This window comes from Pteropus vampyrus, unplaced genomic scaffold (genome assembly GCF_000151845.1).
Source record: "Pteropus vampyrus isolate Shadow unplaced genomic scaffold, Pvam_2.0 Scaffold8, whole genome shotgun sequence".
Lineage (NCBI taxonomy): Eukaryota > Metazoa > Chordata > Mammalia > Chiroptera > Pteropodidae > Pteropus > Pteropus vampyrus.
Window position 1 is genome coordinate 39315 of NW_011888789.1, and position 23893 is coordinate 63207.

At 29.9% G+C, this 23893-nt stretch overlaps 1 pseudogene; it reads right to left on the reverse strand.

Annotated features, from left to right (window-relative positions):
• Window positions 1-22769: 22769 nt before the first annotated feature.
• LOC111729173 lies at window positions 22770-22888 on the reverse strand (annotated as a pseudogene).
• Between the last annotated feature and the right edge of the window lie 1005 nt (window positions 22889-23893).

Here is a 23893-nt window from a genome sequence, read left to right on the forward strand (position 1 = left end):
ACAGAAGTCTGGATCACCTGGATTACCAGCGTACCACAAGGTGAATCATTGCCCTTGGCCATGATTAGGACTCACATAGGACTTTATGAAAGCAGCCAAGTCCTTGAGATTTTTGAGATGTTTATTAAATGTAGCACAACTTAGACTAACCTCCAAATATAATATGCAAAAAACATAGATAATAAAATTGATTTTTGGTAGCAATAAGAAAAGGTTTTGGAAGACCAGTGCTGACAAGTAGACAAAGAGAGGATCATATATAAAGACATTAGGGTGAAAAACTGATTATATAGCATTTGTGGAAGTATAAAGAGTATTGCAAAGATAATCATTTTAGGTTCAGAAAAGGAATGAATTTTAAAAACACTAGCCATAGTGAATAGCATTCTAAAATGATTTATCAGTCAGAGTTCTAGACTGCAAGTAATAGAAACTGATTCTTGCTTATTTAAGTTAAGAAAAAAGAGAGAGATAAAGAAATTGGAAAGGTTCTCAGGTAAATCACAGAAATTAGAGTACAAAGCTCAGAAAATAAAAAAAAAAAAAAATAGGACAAAACCAAAAGATTCTGGTGAGCAGGACTATTGCCAAGGTTACTCAGCATACACAATCTGGTCAGACCATATCTGCTTGGCTGCATCCACTAGACTCCATTACTCCTGCCCCAGGACTTGGGACTCCTGCCACTCTACAATTCTCCTTTTATTTATTCATCATTTGTCCAATGTTACAGTCCTTTTCTAGAGACATTTTATTGCCTAAGCATAGATTTACAATGCCCCTATTTACTACCAGGATACAGAGAGGGAGTATATCTTCCTGTTTTTTGTTTTGTTTTGTTTTGTTTTGTTTTTTGTGAAAGCAAGGTTTAGATACTGGGCAAACAAAATAACAACAAAACAAACAAAAAACAAAAAACTGTATGACCCTAATTTATCTCTTCCTTTACTCTCTGCATGTCAAATATATGCCTTTCTTCTATATCTTCAAACAAGCCCGACTCAAACCTATACCCACTATCTCCTTTTCTATCTTTGCATTCACCTTTTCAATAATTATCAACTATGTTGTCACCTCCACAGGGAGATTTTTTCTGACAATCTGTATACTTCTGCCAACTCTCCGTAATCACTATATATCATATAACTTTTTTTTTAAAATTAGCTGATAACCTTTGTTAATATTTGAAATAATATTAGTCATTTTGTTTGGTTACATGCTTGTCACCTTTCTTTCGGGATACCGAAAGCAGATTTTTTTTTTTTTTTTTTTAATGAGTACAAGTATCTGTATCCTACAACTTTTTTATTCATTCATCCATTCATGGACAATTAGGTCGTTTCTATGCTTGCCTATTGTAAATAATGCTGCTATGAACATGGGAGGTGCAGATTTTTTTTTGAGCTAGTTTTTGTTTCCTTTTAATATGTTCCATAAGTGGAATTACTGGATTATATGATAGCTCTTTTTTAATTTTTTGAGAGTCCTTCATTATTTTCCCTAGTGGCTGTATTAGTTACAATATAATCTACAGTGTACAATAGTACCTTTTTCTCTACATCCTCACCAGCGTTTGTTATCTCTTGTCCTTTTTATGATGACCACTTAACAGGTGTGAAGTGTTATCTCATTTTGGCTTAATTTGCATTTCTCTAATGACTAGTGATGTTGAGCATCTTTTCATGTACCTGTTGGCTTTTCATATATCTTCTTTAGAGAAATGTTTATTCATATCCTTTGCTCATTTTTTTAAATTGTTTTTTGGCATTGAGTTGTATGAATTTGGATATTAACTCCTTGTCAGATAAATGGTTTACAATTTTTTTTTCACATTCTCTAGGCTCTTTCACGTTGTCCATGGTTTCTTTTGCTATGCAGAAGCTTTTCAATTTGATGTAGTACCATCTGTTTATTTTTTATTTTATTTCTTGTGCTTTTGCTGTCATATCCAAAAAACCATTTCTAAGACCTTTGTCAAGGAGATTTTTCCTATGTTTTCTTCTAGGAGTTTCAATGTTTCAGGTCTTAAATTTACGTCTTTAATCTACTTCAAAATAATTGTTGTAAGTGGTGTAAGACAAGTGTCCAGTTTTACATGTGAATATCCAATTATTCCAGCATCATTTATTGAAAATATTGCCTTTTGTCCACTGAATATTTTTGACTCCCTTGTTAGATATTAGTTGACCATATATGCTTGGGTTTATTTCTGGGATCTCAATTCTGTAGCATTTGTCTATTTGTCTGTTTTTATGCCAGTACTGTATTATTTTGATGACGATAGCTTTATAATATAGCTTGAAATCATGAAGTGTGATGCCTCCTGATTTATCCTGCTTTCTCAGAATTTTTTTGGCTATTTGGAATTTTTCTGGTTCCATATATATTTTAGGAGTGTTTTTGGCCCATATTATATGTTCAATGGCTATCCAGTGAATGAAGTTTGGGGAAGCTGGAACTCTTTTGACATTAAAGGGCTACTAATGATAAGACAAAGATGACTTTCACTTAAGTATAAGACATATGAACAGAATTGTAGTATGTTGAGGAATCTTTATAGTAAGATAAAAACTAAAATGAAAACTGCAATTTTGAAATAAAGTAATGGTTATTTTTTTCTTCCTTAGAAGAAATATTGCAGATCATCAGTCAAATGTACCTCACTTAAAGCTGATTTAGCTTAATTTACCTGCTTGTCCTGCTGATTCTACAGATCTTTCCTCAAAAGTGTCAAATCCATGAATTTAAATTTTAAATTTTCTGAATTTCACTAAAATTTATTATTCCAAAATAGCATATGAGACTCCTGTAAAACTAAAAAGAAAGCTTAATATATTAAGATAATTATATTTTCTACTACTTATAATTTCAGGTCTGATAAATTTCATAAAAAATTAAAATTTTACTTTTTAATGATATTTAGCTTGTAACATTATTCTCTCTTTCTTTTGCACTTTCCATAACCAGTAATTTTCATCATTATTGGTGAAGGATTGTCTTCAAAAAGAATCATCATTTCTTCTTCATTGAATTGTATCTTACCTTTGTAAGGTGAGTCTTAAAGTTGAAATTGGAACCATTTGCTTTCTTTCTAGTGGTGTAAAATCAATGGTGGTTCTTTATTTAATTTTATATTCAACTTGAATAAAAATTACAGAATAAATGAATTATTTATTTTTTTCTGTCAGCCTTATGAACAGATATTATAGTATCTCTGTGGAGCACAGAAAAACTACCTTATTTGTCCCAAATAACACAATTAATAAATGACTTGATTGGTATACAAGTATAAATAGTCCAATGGTAGTTTTCACTTTTAACTGCTTTACTATTAGTATTTAATAAAATATTTTCATTTATTGTTTCCATTAGTCTCAGTATATATGTAATTATTGTGTGACTCTCACAAAGCAATCCTATTTTGTTTGGGGAAAACAATATAAAAATATATATTTCAGCTGTACATATATCAAGAGCATCTTACTTATAATATGAAAAGGAGATATCATTTGAATAATTTGGTTATGTTTATCTACTCCCTATTTGACATCTACCATTTATATCATCTAAGTTATTCTACTAGGATCTTCAATACTGTAAAACATGAAAATGTCCTTTTATTTTGGAGCTAAAATTTTGATATTTTCATGATTTTTGTGATTTTATTTATAATTTTACTGAGATCATTCTTTAATATGAAGAAAGGTTAATACAATCAGAAAGAATTAAAATAATTAATTAAGTGTTTCAGGAATGAAATTATTCATCTTAAGGAGTGCAAATAGCTTTCTCCAGTTCACTGTATCCAAGTAAATTCAGAGTAGATAATACAGCATAGGCACAGATATGACTACTTGTTTCATAAGTAAAAACAGAAACCTAGAAAAATGTCTTCAAATGATATACCTAGAAAATAAAGATTGTACTTGAGTAAGAAAACAATTCTAACAGTGTATTAGAGCCTTTGACTTAAACGGCAATATACACATGAACAAACCCAGTCTAGCTCTTCTGCAAGAAGGAAGGCACTCGAGCACAAACCACAACATATTGAGAACTCTCCTTGAGTAGCATCAAGGTTATAAAACTGAAAATGAAATGGAAGGAAAATAACTCCACCAAAAGTAGTTTTCGGTATATACATGATGATAAAAATGAGAAAAAAAATATTGCTCAATCAAAAAAGATAACAGAGACTCAATACATCAAATTAGCTAAGTAGTTACCAATGACTCTATTTTGACAATTATGTTTCAAAATTTGCTCATATTTTCTACATGTATAACAAGAACAGGTAAGTTATATATTTTTAATTTTTAGCATAAATCTTGAAGAAGAAAATAGAAGATCAAAGGCATAAATTTCTCTCAGATTCCCTCCACTGATGTTGTCCATATTTATTTCATAAAAAAAAAAAATGTTCTTCATGAATGATATCTGTGTTCTAAGGGCCTCTAAAATAGAAGGGATTCATTTCCTACTGAAGACACTATTATCTTAATTTGAATATTGTAATTCTCTTCTTGGTATTTTTTGCTTGGACATTTTGAAATTAAATATGCATCCAGTCTAGTTGAAATAAATAGCATTATATTATCATTAGTTACAAATTCTTTGTGAAATCAGGAATTTTTTTTCCAAATTTTCAACAATTCTATGAGAATATATATTTAGATGAGTTGGAAAGAAAACTTCGAGTGTAAAATTCCTTGAGATAAGTAATTTTGAACAAAGATAGTAACATTATCCATTAATTTATTAATGTTAGAAACATTTATTAAACCCCAAATATTGCCCACTGGGGATAGACAAATGACTAGGGTTACTCCTTATCCTCAATAAGCTCATAAACAAATAGATAAGAGAAGTCAAAAAACTAATTTATAATGTAATTATTATAAAATATAAACTACATAACTCTATATTTAGATAAATTGTATATTTATATAATTATAAATTATAAAAATATAATAGATTTGTGTTTAATATTATATGAGAACACAGAAAAATAATTGTATATTTCTCATTTCTCACCTCCTGTTTTTCACTACGAGACCTTGCTCATTCTCTTCATAAAATTTATCAAAATATTAAATATTTCTTTATTCACTTGTCTTTGCTATTACTCTACAGTGCTAATTAGTAGGGCATAATAATGTTCCATTGAGTATAAACCAAGTGATTTTTTTTAAATAGTATATTTATTTGCTCTAGAATGCAAACAGAAGGTTTCTGAGCCAGAGGGAGACTTAAAAATCAGTAACTATATAGGTTTCCTAAGCTACAGTTTTCTTCAAAGCAATGTGATTCAGTACAGACCCCATTGGTATAGCCTTTTGGGGTCTATAACGAATCACAATGGGGTCTGTACCAAAGCTGAGAAACCTCAAATTTATGAATCTAGGGTCTTATATAGTAATTGGTACACGTCAATTCTGTAAGGTTATTTCTGTTTTTTTATTTATGGAATTTTTGGATTGGACTAGATTGTACTCATCGATTTATGAAATCATATGGTTAGACTAACCAAAATTAGGAGGTTGCACAAGAAGATATTTAAAATCATTTTAAACTCAAAAGTCTATATATTGTCTTGTTTTATATACATATGCACAACACATACACACTTCAAGAAATAAAGCCAGAAAAAAATAACTGAAATGATAAAATTTAGTTATGTCCCATAGTTAAAGAATATTGTTAGTCTTCTCTCACACAGACATTACACATTTTATAAAACAAATTGTTACTCTGCATTTATCAGTAATGTTACACTTAATCACACAAACAGGGAATTCCATTTTATATAAACATGAACATATTATAATATTTGATATTATTATTTGAAGTTATAGATTTACATTTAAAAAGCATTATTTCAAGTGTGAATTTTCTTAGATTTTACAGCACTTCATAAATATTATATAATATTAAGATTGTGAAAGTGAACATATGACTGTTCTAATTGTAAATTTCTGTATATATTTGGATAAACTGCTAGTTATCTGTGGTAACTAGTGAAAAAAGACACCTAAAATTTATTCTGTAAACTCATCCTCTCTGGTATCTTAATTATATTATGATTCTTTTGGCCTTAGCATAAATACTAAAAAAAAACAAAACAAAACCATGAACCACACTTAGGCATGTGTACACACACAAGCAAACATATACATGTATGCACCCAAACAGATAATAATTTAGCAGTTGTTTAATTAATTCTATCTAAAATGGATTTATCTTCTCTATGATTCAGATGATGACCGATAGGAAAATAACCAAAGACAACCTGTAGTAAACAGAATTCTAAAATGGCCCCTAAGTTTCCTGCCCCCGGGTGTACAAAAACTGCATAATCCCTTGAGACTGAATATGATGGATTTTACTCCCATGATTAGGTTATGTGATTTGGTACAACTGATTTAAGAAGGGAGATTTCTAGTATTGCCTGACCTATGCAGATGAGATCTTTAGAAGCAGAGACTTCTCTCCAGTTGGTCAAGGAGGAAGAAGTTAAAAATTGAAAGAAGCATGAGGGGGATTTGACCAGGGAGAGATATTCCACATCTGGCTTTAAAGGTAGAAGAGGCTATGTTGCAAGGATTTGAAAGCAGTCCCTACTTACTGAGAATGGCCTCAGCTAACAGGTAACAAAGAAACAGGGACTTTAGTCCTATAGCCACAGGAAATGAAAACTGCCAACAATCTTAATGATCCTGGAAGCAAATTTTTTAACAGAAATATTTGTCTTTTTATTGTTGAATTGTAGTTCTTTTTGATATTAGCCTTTATCAGATATATGATTTGTAAATATTTACCCCCTTTTGTGGCTGTCTTTTCATTCTTTTGATAGTGTCCTTTGATGGTATTTGTTTTCTATACTTTGTGTTTTCTTTTGATTCTCAATTTCTCCATTACTGATTGTTTTATATTTAGTTCTTTTTTTTTTTTTATAGCATGCCATTTTTATTCCCTTCTATCTTTTTTTAAATTTCTTTTTTAGTTATTCTAAGTGGTTCCATAGGTTGTTTAAGTTTAAGGTGTTAATGTAATGCCCAAGATAACAACTAAGGACCTCGATTTTTGATCTGAGTGAAATGGAAAGATGTTGGGTGTTTTTGACTGGATCTGTTTTTTTGTTGTTGTTTTTATCTAGATGCAGTGCTAAAAAGACTGTTGAGGAAATGTGCCAGGCAAAGGCTGAAGTCAGATGTGTTAGGAGATTTTGTAATGATACAAGCAAAAACAGATGGTGGCTTGGACCAATGTGGAAATGATGGAGGTGTTAGTTTTCAAATTCTAAGTACACTTTTGATAATAGAACCATCAAGATTTGCTAAGGAATTAGATGTGGACTGTGGAAGAAAGAGAAGTCAAAGGTGAACCAGAAGATTTTAAAAGATTGAATTCTATTTGGAAGTAGAATTCCTTTTGGAGGTGGAATCCCAATATTTAAGAGACCTGTATTAAATGGATTCCTCATCAATTTTTTAATAAATTGTATTCCATATTTAAGATAAACTATATTTCAAAGCTGGTATATTCATAGGTTGGATTTCTGTTTTATTTTGTTTTTCATTAAACTATCAGAATATAAAAAAATAACATGGAAATAGAAAATTTCTAATCTTGTTTGATGAAATCACTCTCTGAACATTTTCTGGCTTCCTGCAGTGACCTAGTTCTTTCAAGTCAATGGATTATGGTTATGGTTAATTTTTGTCTTCTTTTACTCATAAATATACAAACTGACTATAAAATCAGGGAAGGAAAACAACTATGCCTACCTTTTCCATGTGGGCAAACCAAAAACAATCCCTTGCTTCAACTGAAATTATTAGATTTATATATATATGTGTGTATACACACACACACACACACACACACACACATATATAGTTTATATGTAAACTATAGATTTATGATATTAAAATTCAGTTTTCTAACTTGTTAAGTACAGCTCTCTGACAACTTGAAAATGTAATCAATTTTAGTTCTACAAAATTATGCTCTGCCACTGTACATATACATACATATATGTATGTGTGTGTGTATATATAGATATAGGTATAGAGATATATATAAATATAAAATATCAACATATAAAATTACTGAATCTTAAAATAATGGGTAAAGATACCAGTTAAGAATTTTCTCCCAATTTTGTCCTATTCTTCTTCAGATTTGATAGTTGTTTTTCATCATTTATCAGTGGAATGCTAGGGTCAATATATGAAAGATCTTTATTGGACTAAAGGTATTTTTAAAGTTTTTCCATTGCCTGGCACCTATTAACAAGAAAGAGTTAAAATAATTTTTGAAGAAATCAAATATATAAACATGGCATAGCATATCTATTAAGGAAAAATGGTCTTAGTTTTTATGAAAATAAGTTTAATCAAGTTTTTAAATTTTTCTTTAGCATGTGATTTAAATTAAAATAATGTGACAACAAAGTTCAAACAAAAAACATTACAGTTTAAAATAGATGTTATTATTTAAAAATATTATCTAGCTTATTCAATATTTATTATTCAAAATAATTTTACTGTTATATCTCAACTATTTACTAATTACTTACAAACAGTAGACCAAATTGAGTAAAGTATTCCTATATCTTAGCTGCTATAAGAAAAATAATGTGCAAAATTTTATCTTTTTAGATAAGAAATATAGCTTTCAGTAAAATACACTTAACTATTTGTAGCTTAGAAATTTAAATTCCAGAAACAGCTTAGCTTACTTATTTTAGGAACAAAGTCTCATGCATTTTTATCTATGTCTATATTATTTATTATGCTATACCTTACTTGAGCTAAGTTACTATTCTGAAGCAAAATTTTAAAAATTAGCCCTGGGAAACTTTGAAAGTATACTCTGCCAAATATTATTTTGCCTTGGTCATATTTAGGACATTATCATTAGTGTTTTGCTGTAGTTTTATTTTAACTTTTTTTTTTCCTTTGTTATGACCTTGGGCATGAATAAGCTCATTAAAAATTAAATTGCTTATTATAGCCTGGCATCACTTTCCGCTTTGATCAGAAAGCACAATAGGTTCCTTGAGTGGATTTACCTATAAAAAATTCTAGTAATGAGAACAGAAAAGGCAAGTTTAATAACCTTAATGCTGAAACAAAAGCTATGGAAATGCCACCAAGGGGGTGATAAGAAATGTGTTGTATAGCAAAAATAAGCTATAGATTTATGATAATAAAATTTTGTTTTCTAACTTGTTAAGCAAGCCTCTGTTACGATTTGAAAATCTAATCAATTTTAGTTATACAAAATTATACTCTACCACTATACATATTTTGCTGATAATATTTATGTTGTCATCTCTCTACTGCCTGCCTCAAACAGAAGAGTATTATGAGCAACCTTTGAATAATTCCACTGAAAAGAAAACAGTTTAGGTGGGTAGTTTTAAAATAGTTTCTATATTAGGTATCTCCATACATTGAAAGCTTTATTCTTTAAAAAAAAAAAAAATCGGTTGCAGTTATTTTACAGTTTTGATTGTGCTATAACTATTTAGGTCAGTGTAACTCTGTTCCTAGAATTAGAATGTAATTTATAGTTTTCTACCTTTTCAGCATATAGGGGAATAGCAAAGTAAAAGCAGAATGAATTATATCAGAGGTTTATAGCAATTATGAATGAACTGAAATATTCTGAAAACTTTTACTTGAATTGAAATTCTCTCATATTTTTAGTTTATAAACACTTGCATTTGAAATTTAAAAGCTCTGCACTTGAAATTTCATTTTATAGATGAATTATGAAAAGAATTGGCAATATGTCTACTTGTTAATTTTGAATGTAGTTATATCAACATGGAGAAAGAGAAAGTTTTTAAAGTTATTTTTTATAAATGTTGGAATAAAGTATATTTTAATAATAATGTACAATTTAATATCACTTAAATGAAAATTCCAACACTATTCAACTCAAACTGTCACAAAATCATTGGAATCATCAAAAGTCTATTATAATCACTATCATTTATCTTTTACTATAATGTTGAAACCAATCAAATATGGCAAAGGTCTATAGTCAGCCTACTCTGTGCTTAGGAGTTTCCAAGATTATAAAGTAAATTTAAGCTATTGTAAAGCAATGATACTTTAATCGAATTATGGAGATGACATACATTTCTATTACTGAAGTTTGTTAATATTGATTTATAACTCACTTTGAACTCAAAATAAAAGAGAAGAAAATTTTAACAAAATAAAATTATTTGTGATCTATGTATTGCATACTTTTAAGACCATATCACTGTTGCTGGAATGAGTATGTACTTATAGCCCTGAAGAACCTTAACTTTAGATATTTCTTTGCATTAAAATTTGAGTTTATTTTTATTATTTATTTATTTCTATATAATTTTAGTACCTCTTGTCCAAAATTAAATATATATATACTTCTATTATACGCAATAAGAAATTTTAAAATACTCATCAAATATGTATGATGTCTTACAATAAAGGACAGAAAATAAAGATAGACAACTAGAAATAGAGCTGGAGATGTAGACTAGCAATTTATTTACACACAGGGTATCAATGATAATTAGTTTTTCATGTTGACATGTAGTTGCTACATGTTAATGTACTTACCTCGTCTCATATTATAGATTTATTTTGGCTAGTATAATTTTTCACTAATATAATTGATACTGTAATATTTATATGTATGTCTTATAGCATTTTATCTATATTTATATTTATCCCAGAAGATAAATTAACAGTAATTACATCTCTTAATGAAGAAGTACACATAATTTCTATTTCTTTAGCATACTGGTAAATTGACTTATAAAGCTATTTTATTAATTTACAATGATATAAGGTAGAAAAGGAATATAAATTTCTCGATATTTTCTTGTTACATTTGCTTATGTGACAGTAGTAAAGCAAATTTTATTGTTCTTTAACTGTGTTTTTTAAATTATAATTGTTATCTGTAACATTTGCCTGAATATCTACTAGAATCTAAATATTTTATTAAACTACACAAATATTCTTATCTATGTTATAACACTTTTCCTACACATATAAATTAGTCTTTAGACTTTTATTTCTGATGTTTTGAAGTTATCGAAGTTTAAAGAGTTAAAACAACTGGACCATGACTCATTTTCCTCTCCTTCCCTGTAGGACATTCTGAGAAAGAAAGCAGGTGACCCAGGCTAATCTTCCTGAAAACGTGCTGATAATTGGACCTCTTGGCAAATAGACTAATTATACTGCTATGAGGAAAGTCTTTATCTATGAAATACTTTCAGCAGACAGCCTACAGTTAAGTTTTGCTTATTGGAAAACAAACTTAGAATCTGTATATTTACAAAGCATTCTCCTTGGCAGATATCATATAAGCTACAAATGTATAAGCCGTAACTGTATAATCAAAATTCTATTTGTGTGTGAGACATATGATAAATCTCTTTAGAGTTCTCAGCTATTACTCTGGGCCAGAGAGCTCTGGTCCAAAGCCGGGAAAAAAAGACCAGGGGACTTGCTCTCGATGTCTCAGTCTTCTTGCTTTCACTATGCATAATTACTTATTACTTTAAAATTATTAGAAAATATTTCACACTGGTAATGACTATAATTTATGTGAATCTGATTTGACAATGCAAACTTTTGTGTTTAAACTCATATATACACATGTGTGCACACATACACATACATAGTCACAAATTCGTATTATTTAATGTTTCTTTTTTATTTCTGTAAATTTTATAACCATAAAATCTCTCATATATAAGATAAATGTAGATAACAAAGGCATACTATATACCCAAACTTGTGCTAGATAACAAATAAGTTCCTTGTAATTATAAATAATTTATAATTTAGTGAGTTCTATAACCTGAGTGCACAATGAAGGAATGTCAAGGAGAGAAATTGATCTACCATGAATACATAAAATAAGCTAGAAGTAGACATATGTAGTTTTAAGTTACTGAGATTTTCATTGTGTTCATACCTATACTAAATGTACTGATAAAAAATATTATTAGCAGTGTGGTTCTACATTAAAAAAAAGTAGCATAGGGTCTTGTCTAGATGTTGAATAGCAAGAAAACTTTGTTTGAAGATTGGAAAACTCTCAGTCCATGCATTGTGTTGGTAGAAATTCTGTAAGCATCTCCTGTAGCAACTCAGAAGACTGAACTAAATGAGTCTATGGCTTCAGTTGAAAGTCAGGAAACAGAATGTTAATTACTACTGGCCACATTACACAGGGCGCTACAAGATGAGTTTAGAAAAACAAATCATTATAAAAAGGGTTAAAAGAAAATTCAATGAGTCTATATTCTGGGACTTTTGGAGTGGAGAGATGAAACTTATCTTCTAACTATGAAAAACAAATCTGAGAAGACCATCATGTAGCAAAATAGAAAATCAGCCCTGTGGTAAGAACCAAGTCAAGTTTATTTCCTCTGTTAAATCTAACTTTGATTAAGTTCATACCAGTGAATATTTCCAATTAGTCGAAAGTGATTCAGAAGAAAAAGTCTAAGGAATAGCTCTCCTTTTAAGTTTAAAGTACCTGTAATTGGGACTTGACAAAGAAACTTGCCACGAAAATTTGGATATAGCTACTAGAACACAAAGCTGATTGGAATCCACTGCTGAATGACTTTTAACCACAAATTCCTATGGAAAATAGTTCAGCTCCCAAGGAAAGACTTCTTTCTAATGCCTTCTTTGGCTAGAACTAAGTAAGATATTGGAAAAAAAAAAATAACATCTTGAAGGCTGAGGCAAGTTCCATGTAAAGCAGTGGACCAGGGTGAGATTTCAGAATTGTTATAGAGTTGTTTATGTTCTGCAACTTTCATTTTCTCCCTTTTGAATAACTGTTTATTGAAGTTATTCTGTATTTATTGAGTATATCCTACTAATTCTTTGATCTCTGAATCAAGAAAACCACATGTAAATCTGACATAGAAAATATATGATCCCAGACACTGATTCTGATCTTAGACAAGACTTTTGGATATATTACTTGGGTTGAGCATATTTGCGTGAAAATGGCAGAAAAGTAAAATTTTTTGACTAAGAGGACAGGCTGTGTAAATTGTTTAATTTTCAAATTATTTATCTCCTCTACACTGTTACTCAGAATAAATAATGGTCTCCCAAAGATAGCCATGCCCTAATCCCTAGAAACTGTGAATATGTTAATTTACATGGCAAAAGGAACTTTGCAGATATGATAGTTTATAAATTTTGAGCTGAGCAGATTATTTTAGATTCTCCAAGTGGGTCTAAAGTAATCACAGGGTCCTTATTAGAGAGAAATAAGAGGGGTCACTGTAAGAGAAGGAGATGTGTAGTGACAGAGGAAAGGTATGTGAGAGAGAGGTGGAGAAAGAGAAAGAGATTTGAAGATGTTATGTTGTTGGCTTTGAAGAGAGAGGAAAGGGCCACTAGCCAAATAATGCTGAAAAGCTGAATTAGGCAAGGAAATGAATGCCCCACTAGATCTTCCAAAGAATGCCCCACTTGATATCTTGATTTTAAGACTTCTCAATTATGGAACTGTAAGATAAATTTATGAGATAATAAATCTATAAGACAGTAATTTGTAGTAAATTGTTACAACATCAATAGGAAACTAATAAAATCACTTCAGTTCTCCTTCCTGTGGGAAATTATACCTTCCCAACACATTGACATCATTCTTGCCAATGTAACTTGCTTTAATTAATGAATCATGAGCAGAAGTGTCATGTCATTTCCAAAGATAAGTTTTAAGAGCCATCGTGTTTCCACCATGTTTGTTCATTTGTTTCCCTCTTCAACAAGAACAAAAGTGTCCTAGATAGGGGTAGCTTCATTCACCTGGGCTCCAGAGTAAAAACATATATAACAAGACCATAGTTAATCTAAGATGAACTTTAAACATGAATGCAAAATAAAACATGACTGTTGTAATTCACTTGTTATACAGCTATAGTTTAATTTTGACACAATTGAGATCTTTCTCCAAAATTTCTAAATCTTTCCATATAAGATTGTATGTATTACTTTTCACATATGCAATTATTAAAGACTTTATGATATGTCATGTATATTTTAAAGTTTTCTCTAGATTTGCTATTATTATTCTTTATAGTTTTAAACAATAATTCCTGATATGTAATAAAAAGGAACATAAATATATCTTTGTATAATTTGAATCTGATATGTGTAATAATAAATCATGGGTCCTTACATTTCTTTAAATCTCTTTTCTGTCGGGCTTGGTTATTTGTTTGGTATAGTTTTTCTGGGTGATATAAAGGATGTTGTCCCATTCATTGTCTTGTGAAGACTAGTGTATTAAAGAATACTGTGACCAGATAAAATTCTTACATATAAATGTATAATGTATGTTATATCTTACATATTGTATATACATGATCTATATAAACATATATATATATATAAACATATATATGTTTATATATATAAACATATATATATATATAGAAAGTTCAATCCAAAATATGCTCAATATTCTTGTGGTAGACTGAATTCTTTTCTAATTCGTTACTCCCCCATTAGAGTTTTACATCCACAGCCTTGCCAGTAACTATTGAAGGCATTCTAGGAGACTAGGTGGAGAATGTATTCCTACACACTAACTTTAAGTTTAGCCATGTAAATTATTTTGATAAATAAATGTAAACATGCTATGAAGGGAAGCTTAAATGTGCTTGATATGTTTGGGATTGTCTTTTAGTATTTCTGAGTTCTTTCATGAGAAGAACATCCCTTGAATAGTCACTGGTCCCATAAAGAAAATACATGAGAGCAGATCTGTACCCAATGACAATGTGAAGTCAAGCTCAGCTGATTTTATCTGAGTTCAATAGAGCCAGGCTTTATCAAAGTTATTCAATAAGAAAAATAAATTTTTGCTATTGTTAGCCATTGAGAGGCTAATCGTTGATTAGAAAAGATTGTCAAAGCAATGGCTCATTCAATTGTTATATCATTTTGGCATGTCATTTTTACCTGTTGAATATATCTTCTGCCTTGGGATGAAAGGAAACTCCAAAGTATTCACTTGGAGGATATTTGTTAAACCATACTTTAGTTTTTATTTTGAACGCCATATCTTCATTCAAAAAGAAGATAGTATAGTCTGCCCAGAGTGAAAAGTACAAAAGAGTGCCCCATATAAAGCTAATACATTAAAAGTATTTTGACAAATTAAAAGAAAGCCACATATAGACAAAACTACAAAATATAAACAATAAAGTATCTTAAAAATAGTCAAAGAAAAATGCTGATTGCCAAGGAATGAAACTAATCTGAGAGTTGATTCTTTTTTCCTAAAAAAATATTTATGTATTTTAATTAGTTTCAAGTATACGGTACATTGGTTAGACATCTATATAGCTCATAAAATGATCTCCCAATTGCTTCCTCCCTCCCTCTTAACAGTATCATTTAGAAGCCAAAAGTCAGTAGGATACCATGAAGAATGTGCTGAGAAAAAAATAGCTGTCAATCTAAAATTTTGCATGAAGCAAAACAACTGTTCAAGTTGAAGAGAAAATAAATATTACTCAAGCAAACAAAAGAACATTTATCACCAATACAACCTCATTTAGAATAAATATAAAGAATATGCTGCACAATTTTCCATAACACTTTGAATATAGAGTATAGTTCTTGGCCAGTCCCTCAACTAGAGTATATATGGTTCATAGTGGTACAGGTGAACACTTTTTAATAGTAATGTATTTCAAGGTATATTAAATTTTTTAAAAAAATTTAAGTGTTAGTATATAGTTTTTCCTTAGAAAAATTAATTTTATTAAAATGAAAGGTTGATTAAAAAAAAAAAAAAGGATGTACTGCAGTCACAAGGAAAGTGATCCCAGGAGGAGAGTCTGGGTGAAGAAGAGATTCATAGACCCCCAAAATGACAACTAGGTGAATCATCCCAAACAAATATTGGCTGTGTGAAGAGTAACGATAATGTTTAATTATGAGATTAAAACAATGAATGAATATGGACAAAAATGACATATATGCAGAGAAATGACTTCTAAATTAAAGGGTTTTTAAAATCTAGTTTTGTTCAGAAAAGGTAAAACATTTCCGTACAGCAAAGAAAATCATCAACAAAATGAAAAGGCAACTTACAGGGTGGAAGAAAATGTTTGCAAATTATGTATCTGATAAGTGGTTAATAACCAAAATATATAAAGAACTCATAAAACTCAATAGCAAAAAAAAAAAAAAAATTGACAAAATTGTGCAGAGAATCTGACACTTTTTCCAAGGAAGACCGACAGGTACATGTGCAGAGAATCTGACACTTTTTCCAAAGAAGACCGACAGGTACATGAAAAGGTACTCAACATTAGTAATCATCAGGAAAAAAAATCAGAATGACAATGGTATATCGCCTCTTGCCTGGTAGAATGGCTGTCATCAAAAAGTCAAGGTGTAAGAAATGCTGGTGAAGGTGTGGAGAAAAGAGAAAACTTGTGCACTGTTGGTGGGACTGTAATTATAAGGAATTAAATCTGTTTGAAACACTAAAAGTTTGGGATTTATTATACTTGAAACATAAGCTGGTTTTTCCTTTAGTTCTTGGAAAATAATAAATAATAAAATACACAAAAACACAAACACATGCACATACAGACACACAAGTACACATACAGACAAACACTATGAACTTTTAATAAAGTTCTATTCTCGATAATCAAGTTAATTATATGTATACAGACATATACATATTTGAATAAAAAAGGAGAAATAATATAGATGCTGCAGAGATTAAAATAGAATGAAAATATATAACAATTGTCATGCTAATCAATTAATGAAATAAAAATAAATTTGGAAATGGCCTACTAAGATTGAATCATGATTAATTGGAAAACTATAATAATTCTATACTAATTAAAAATTTCAGCAAATATCTTAAAATCTTTATACTAATGAAACACTAGATCCACAAGGCCTTAGAAGGAAGTTTTACCAAATTTTCAAAAAACAAATAATTCCACTCTTACATACACTCTTATAGAGAATAGAGAAGACAGGAGCATTTGTCATCTTGTTTTATGAAGCTAACAAAACCTTAATTTCAAATCCTAATGAGAAAAATAATAGGAGAAAGGAAAATTACCTACCATCTTAGTCATTAATATATAGTATTATATTAACAAAATGAATCCCATCATGAATTTGAAAATAAAGGAAAAGGTAAACCTAATGCAGTGAGTTGATTCTCATTAACAGATAAAAGAAGAGAATAATAAAAATTATGTAATTATCTCAATAGACAAAAAACCTTTCGGTAGAAATCTATATTCATTTGTAATTAAAATAAGTTATTAGAAATTTAAAATAGAATGCCCTGATAAGAGCATCACAAAATAACAAAGAAAATGTAATATTTCATAGTAAAGCATTAAAGCAGTTACTTTTAGACCAGATACACTATCACTATGTCTATTCAACCTTATAGTATACACTCTCGACGTTAAGACAAGGAAAAAAAAAAAACTGATTGAAAATGAAAAAATTAAACCATTGTTTTAGGATCATGAAAACCCAAAAGAAACCACATAGAAACTTAGAATGAATACAAAAATATGCAGTTTTTTGGATTATCAATATCAAGTTAATTAAACTGTGATACACAAGCAATAATATTTTTAATATAATCTAAAAATAGCAATCATATAGCTATTTTACAAATTACCTAAGATACACAAACTGTTATAGAGAATATTTGCTTATCGAGAATAGAACTTTATTAAAAGACATCAAATCAGGTGTAAATAATGGAAGAAGTTTATGATTTTGACTGCGAGTCTCAATACTGTGAAGTCACTTCTCCCCATGTGGATCTGTAGATGAATGCAATCATAATCAAAACCTCAATGGTATTTCTTTTAGAACTCATAACCTAATTACAAAATTTATGAAAGAATGAAGGGCAAGAAATAGCCAAGACTTTCCTGAAAAATAAAGAACAAATTACTAACAGCATTAAGACTATGTGGTATTGTGGCAAGCGGAAGCACCATGCAAAACATTTAAAAGTTTTTATAGAAGTGTATTTTCTCCTCCGTAAGTGGTAAAGATTTCTTAAATCAAATGTAAGTGACAGAAAATGTAATTAAAAATATTGATTACTTTGTCCAAATTAAAATTTATAACTTCTTTTCATTAAAAAATAATAAAACATAACCATATGCAGGAAGGCTGGGGTGTGGTAAAATGGATACTCTTATTATGCACCACTGGTTTTGGAGTATAAACTAGTAGAATTGTATTGTAAAACAATTTAGAAATATTTAGAAAAGTTGAACCTCTGTGTAATGTCAGAAATCCAGATACAGAAAAATTAAACTCAGATCAGTAAAACAGCATTTAGTAAGAGTTCAGTGGGCATAGAATAACAGATTAAGAGCTGAACATCTTCAAATCCAAAACTGATATGAAGGTCAGAGTCAGGGCATTACAGGGTGGCTCATAAAGTGAAAATGAAGAAGTGGTTTAACCTTCACAATGATTGGTTATTTCAATGGGGTTTCCAGATGGCAGGGGATTGGTTAAAAGTGTTATAGCAAGCACTTTAGCAAGATGATTTAAGTTTCTTTAATGATTATGAGAGGCATTTATAAGAAATAATCTAAGTTAAGTTTCCCTTATGTTCATGAAATAAGCTGGATTTAGTTCTGCTTACATGGCTTAAATGGTTTTGTCTGCCTAGGGAATTTTCAGATTTGGTCTCCGTTATGTATTTTACTTTAGCAGTGCCCTACAGTAAAATTCCTACAAAACAAAACAAAACAAACAAACAAAAAACCCTACCTTGTACTAGAAGCCCTTTATCCATAGCTGCATTGATCAGAATAGAAAGAAAAAAAAAGTAGCTGCCTAAATTGCCATTAATAGAATAGTAGAATAGTAGAATGAAGGATTACATTATAGTATAATCATATTCCAAAATGAAATAAAGATGTATGCATAAACATGATTGATTCTCAAAATGTACTATAATTCTGAAAAAAAACAAGACGTAAAATATAGGATTGCCTTTATCGAAAAAGCAGCAAAATTATATATAGATGATAGATAAGTAGATAGACAGAAAGATAGGTAATTTGGTAGAACCATAAAATCAAGTAAAAATTATTAAGAGTTCATAGTTATAATGACCTCTGGGGTGTGGGGGCGGGGAACAGATAAATCAAGATCAAAGGGCCACTAAAGTCCAACCACTGTTCTATTTCTTAATCTGAGACTAGAGAACATGATGCTCATTTATTGGTACTTGGACTGTATGTTTGTGTGTGCACACAACATACGTTCTTTTAAAACGTGCTAAATTTCACAATACTAGCAATATTTAAATTTTAGGGTAAATATATGCCAGTCATATTTTCCTTCTAATGATTTTTGACCTGTGTTTCCATTTTTTCCTTGTCAATGTTAAAATCTAATTACTATATTCACTCTCCAACTAAGTTTAAAAACTTAACCTATATTTTGTTTTCCTAGTGTTCCCAAACACTGATGTCTTATGTTTATATTTATAAGTTATTGCCTGTTCATAAAATAATTTTTTTTCCTCCAGATATGTTCTGTGTACAGGAGGTTTTCTAAGGACTTGGATGACTCAAGTCTATTTAGCACTCATGCATTTAAATTATAGCATAAAGTGTTTGACTTATAGCAATTTAAGTATATTGCCTCATTTTATTCTTCTATTCAGTTATAGTGAGAAACCTGATGTTGACCCCACATTCTTTCCTTTTATGTAATCTATTCCTGTTTTCTTTCTGGGAGGTTGTCACTGATATTCTTAAAATTCCCTAGCATGTGTCTAGTACAAGATATTTCTTTCTTTTCCTTTTTAGAGTTTTACAAACCAACTGTTCAGGGTATTAGATGCTTTTCTGAGTCATGCAAGGCATATCCTAAATTTGAGAAGCAGCTGTGGTGGACAGACTTTTGATGGCCTTGCAGCAACTCACCCCAAAATCCTGTTGCATCTCTCTGGTTTTCTGCCTTCGAGAAACGGCTTGTTCAGCCTACCAAGGGCAATCCACAAGTTTCAGAAGTTCAGCCCCAAGTCTGAAACATGTTCTATAAAGGTCCTCAGAGTCATCAAGAATGAGCCTCAGTTTGATTGCAAACCAATTTCTCCTTATCTCATTTTGTTCACTCCTTCATTTTTGCTTCCTGGGATCACCTGCATCCATGTGTTTCAGGTACTTTTCTTGTGGGGAACAAAAACTATAAAACGTATATAATTTTTCTAGTCCTATGGAATACTATACTTGATATTATTTCTATAAATGCACGCTCTTCTTGTCTTCCCTATTATTCCTCTTTTCGAAGTCTCTTAGAGAGAAATTGTTCTTTCTAATTCTACCCTTTATATGGATTATTTTTCTCACATTTTGTTTCTAACTAAGCTTTCTTAAAAATTTATGGGAGAGTTTCTCACCTCAATTTTCCAGCTCACTAATTTTCACTTTGCTTGTAGCTCATCAGAATTTTAATTAAAAAATGAGCTTTGAGTAGCTGATGTAAGATCTGACAAAATGTTATATGAAAAATATACATTATATGGAAAATAATCATTTGTCAAATAGAAAAATGATGTGATTTAATTTATTCTTTGTCAAAAAGAAAATTATTGTATTTCATTTGCTTAGCCCACTTAGAAATATTAGACATCCGTAATCGCCATAAATTTTCCATATCTTCATTTATTATAGAGATTTCAGAATTTTATCATACATTCCATTATGTTATTCAGAAACATATGTTTGTGTCTCTCTCTGTGTGGATGTAGGCATTTATACATCAGTTTTAGTAGTACTAGTTTAAACAAATTGAATTTTTTCTTGATCACAGTTCTTTCTGGACTATTAAAAAAATCATTCTAAAACATTATGTTTGAATCATTTTTCCCTGAGATATGAACTAAAATTATACTTGAGTGATGGAAAATATGTATGTCAATTGATCCAAAGCAATAAAGATTCTCTAACCACTTAGTACAGTATAGCGTATTCTGTAATTTTTGTTTTCAAATTTTATATATTTTTACACTGACAATTTTAAAAATCTATTTTGAAACATAATTGTACACCTCTCCTTTAAGACTTTGAAAAGAAATAAGAAGGAATAGAAAAATTTATGAGTAAGAAAAGAGAGAATCACATACACTTACCCTCTGGCTTCTGAACAAAGTCGCTTATGAAGACTTACACATATTGTGAATCTGCCACTGATTATATCGGTGGCCTCAGCCATAACCTCTGGACTTCTCTATTTATCATCTTAATTATGGAAATAATAATGCTTACCTGCTTCACAGGGATGGTGAGAAAAAGAAATATATACTTATGAAATGAAGGGGAAAAAATACACATTAATTAAATCAAAACTGTGTTGCTCATTATAATTTTCCTTTACATGTTTAAATTATTTAAAGAAAAATAAATTATTTTTTAATTATTTTAATTATTTTTTAATTATTTTTAAATTATTTAAAGAAAATCTACAAAAGAACCTTGAAATAAAGTTTATGTATGATAACTTTGTTATGTGCTCTGTATATATACTTCAGCTATGAGAATTTTTTCAAAAGATGATGAGGTCCTGTATTTAGTGCAGCACTAACCTTAATTTTAAAACTTTTACTCTAAACTATATGTATATTTATTTAAGTTTATTGATATTTGTGTGTCATAAAGCAAACAAAACATTTACATATTTGGAATTTTTAATATTATAGTGAATTATTATTATTATATAGTGCAGTATCTTTCAAGCTTCATTTATTCTAGCTAAAGATATATTTTATTTTGTCATAATAATTATTTATTGACTAAAAGTAGTAATATTTTGATTGACTATCTTAAGTCTAGAGGGATAATTAAACATAAAATTGACTTTCAATTTACAATGTCACATCAGCTTATTACCCAAAAGATAATTTCACCTTGAATCACTACTCATGCTTAATTCAATTCTGTAATCCATCATTGAACATTGGACATAATAGGAATTCAATACACATAATTTGAATAAACTAATTTATGGGAGCAAATAAGAAATGTTAGGACACATGTTGTTTTGTTAACTCCAATAAAAAACAGTTTCTGCTTTATTGATGCAAATAACTAATTTGTGTAGCTATTTCCATTTATAAGATATTGGTTTATGATTTAGTTCTAGATAGCTATCTCTTCAATTGCATTTTTTCTGTTAACCTTCTTTTATTGCACTTCTGAATCATAGGTTATGCTATAATCTACTTCTATTCAATTTAGATTTTGATGAAACACTTCCAGTATCATGGATTTGGATATCTCCATTTTTTTTTACTAAAATCTTTCAAGGACATGTTTTGAACCTGACACAAATCCCTAGTGAAATTCTCACAACTTTACTATGTAAAATGGCAATAAAAATCAAGATTTAAAAGATACAGCACATATTTACAGCTGTACTTAACATTATTCTGTAAAGAGCATCTTGACATTGAGCATCACCAGCAAATTGTGCACAGGATGAACAAAGTATATCATGTGTAACTGTTTCTATTCCAAATCACTTTGCACTGTCTCCATCCATGAAACTTGTGGTCATGAGGGCATTGTTATAATTCATAATGAGCTTTAGTTTAACATTCAGTTTTTAAAAAGAGAATCCACTATGATTTGGACCTGGGTTTTTTTGTTTTTTGTTTTTCCCATTTATTATTATTTATGCCTACAGCACCTGGTCTTCCTAGGTGGTCTCCCATCCAAGTACTAACCAGTCCTGACCCTGCTTAGCTTCCAACATCAGACGGGATTGGGCTTGTTCAAGGTAGCATGGTGGTAGATCATAGACTGTGGCTCCACTGGAGCACGAACCTAGGACCTTCTGCATGTAAAGCAGATATGCTAACCGCTACACTATAGAACCATGTCCTGGACCAGTTTTATACTTGGTCATATGAAGGCCAAATTTATACCACGGCATAAGAAGAGATCAGATGGGATTTGAACTAAGAAATCAAGGACACCCTGGTTTTCAATTTTTCCTTTTATTCATACAGATTTCACCATTCCATTAATTTAAGTGTTCCATTTGGTTTAAGCAAAAGTGAAAGTACAAGTTTAGATAAAAAGGAACTGTACTTAGTTTGGTATTGATTCCCCTACAGGATATGTTAAATATGAAAAAAAATGAATATAGTGATAGTAATCATTTGATTATTGCAAGTCATCTGTGCAACTAAGGGAAATCTTTCAAAAAGAATGATTCTTAAGGCATTACAATTGAAAACCTGCAACAGTAACCATTCTCCTTTATTTTTAGGTTAAAAAATGAGTTTCAACTAAAAATATACACTACACAGGCATTTTCCCCTAGTCTGAAAAATGTACTCAATTATCTTTAGGATATTTCATTTAAAATCTGCCCCCTAAGTTTCAACTACTTACTCTATACTTGTCACAGAAAGGTCAGGTCTCCCTCGTGTTTGTAGATACTTGGTTCCACTTAAAGAGTTTAAAAGTCACAGAAGAGAAAGAAGATGGAACTATTACTTCTTTCTTATAAAATAGTTTTCTTGTTTTTATCCTTTAAAAAATAAATTTATCTCAAAATGAAGTACAAATTATTTTCACTTTGTGAAGGCTCAAAACTGAAATAAGTATTTCTGTTACATAAGTGAAATTATATGATATTATTAAACAGTTAACAAAAACACTCAACTAACTGTGAGAAGCCAACTTAAGATGACTCACTCAAAAATCACTAAATTGAAATAGAGCACAATATTATTTAATAAAATCCATTTTTACCCATACATTACAATCACAATTCTTGCTCAAATTCTTAGG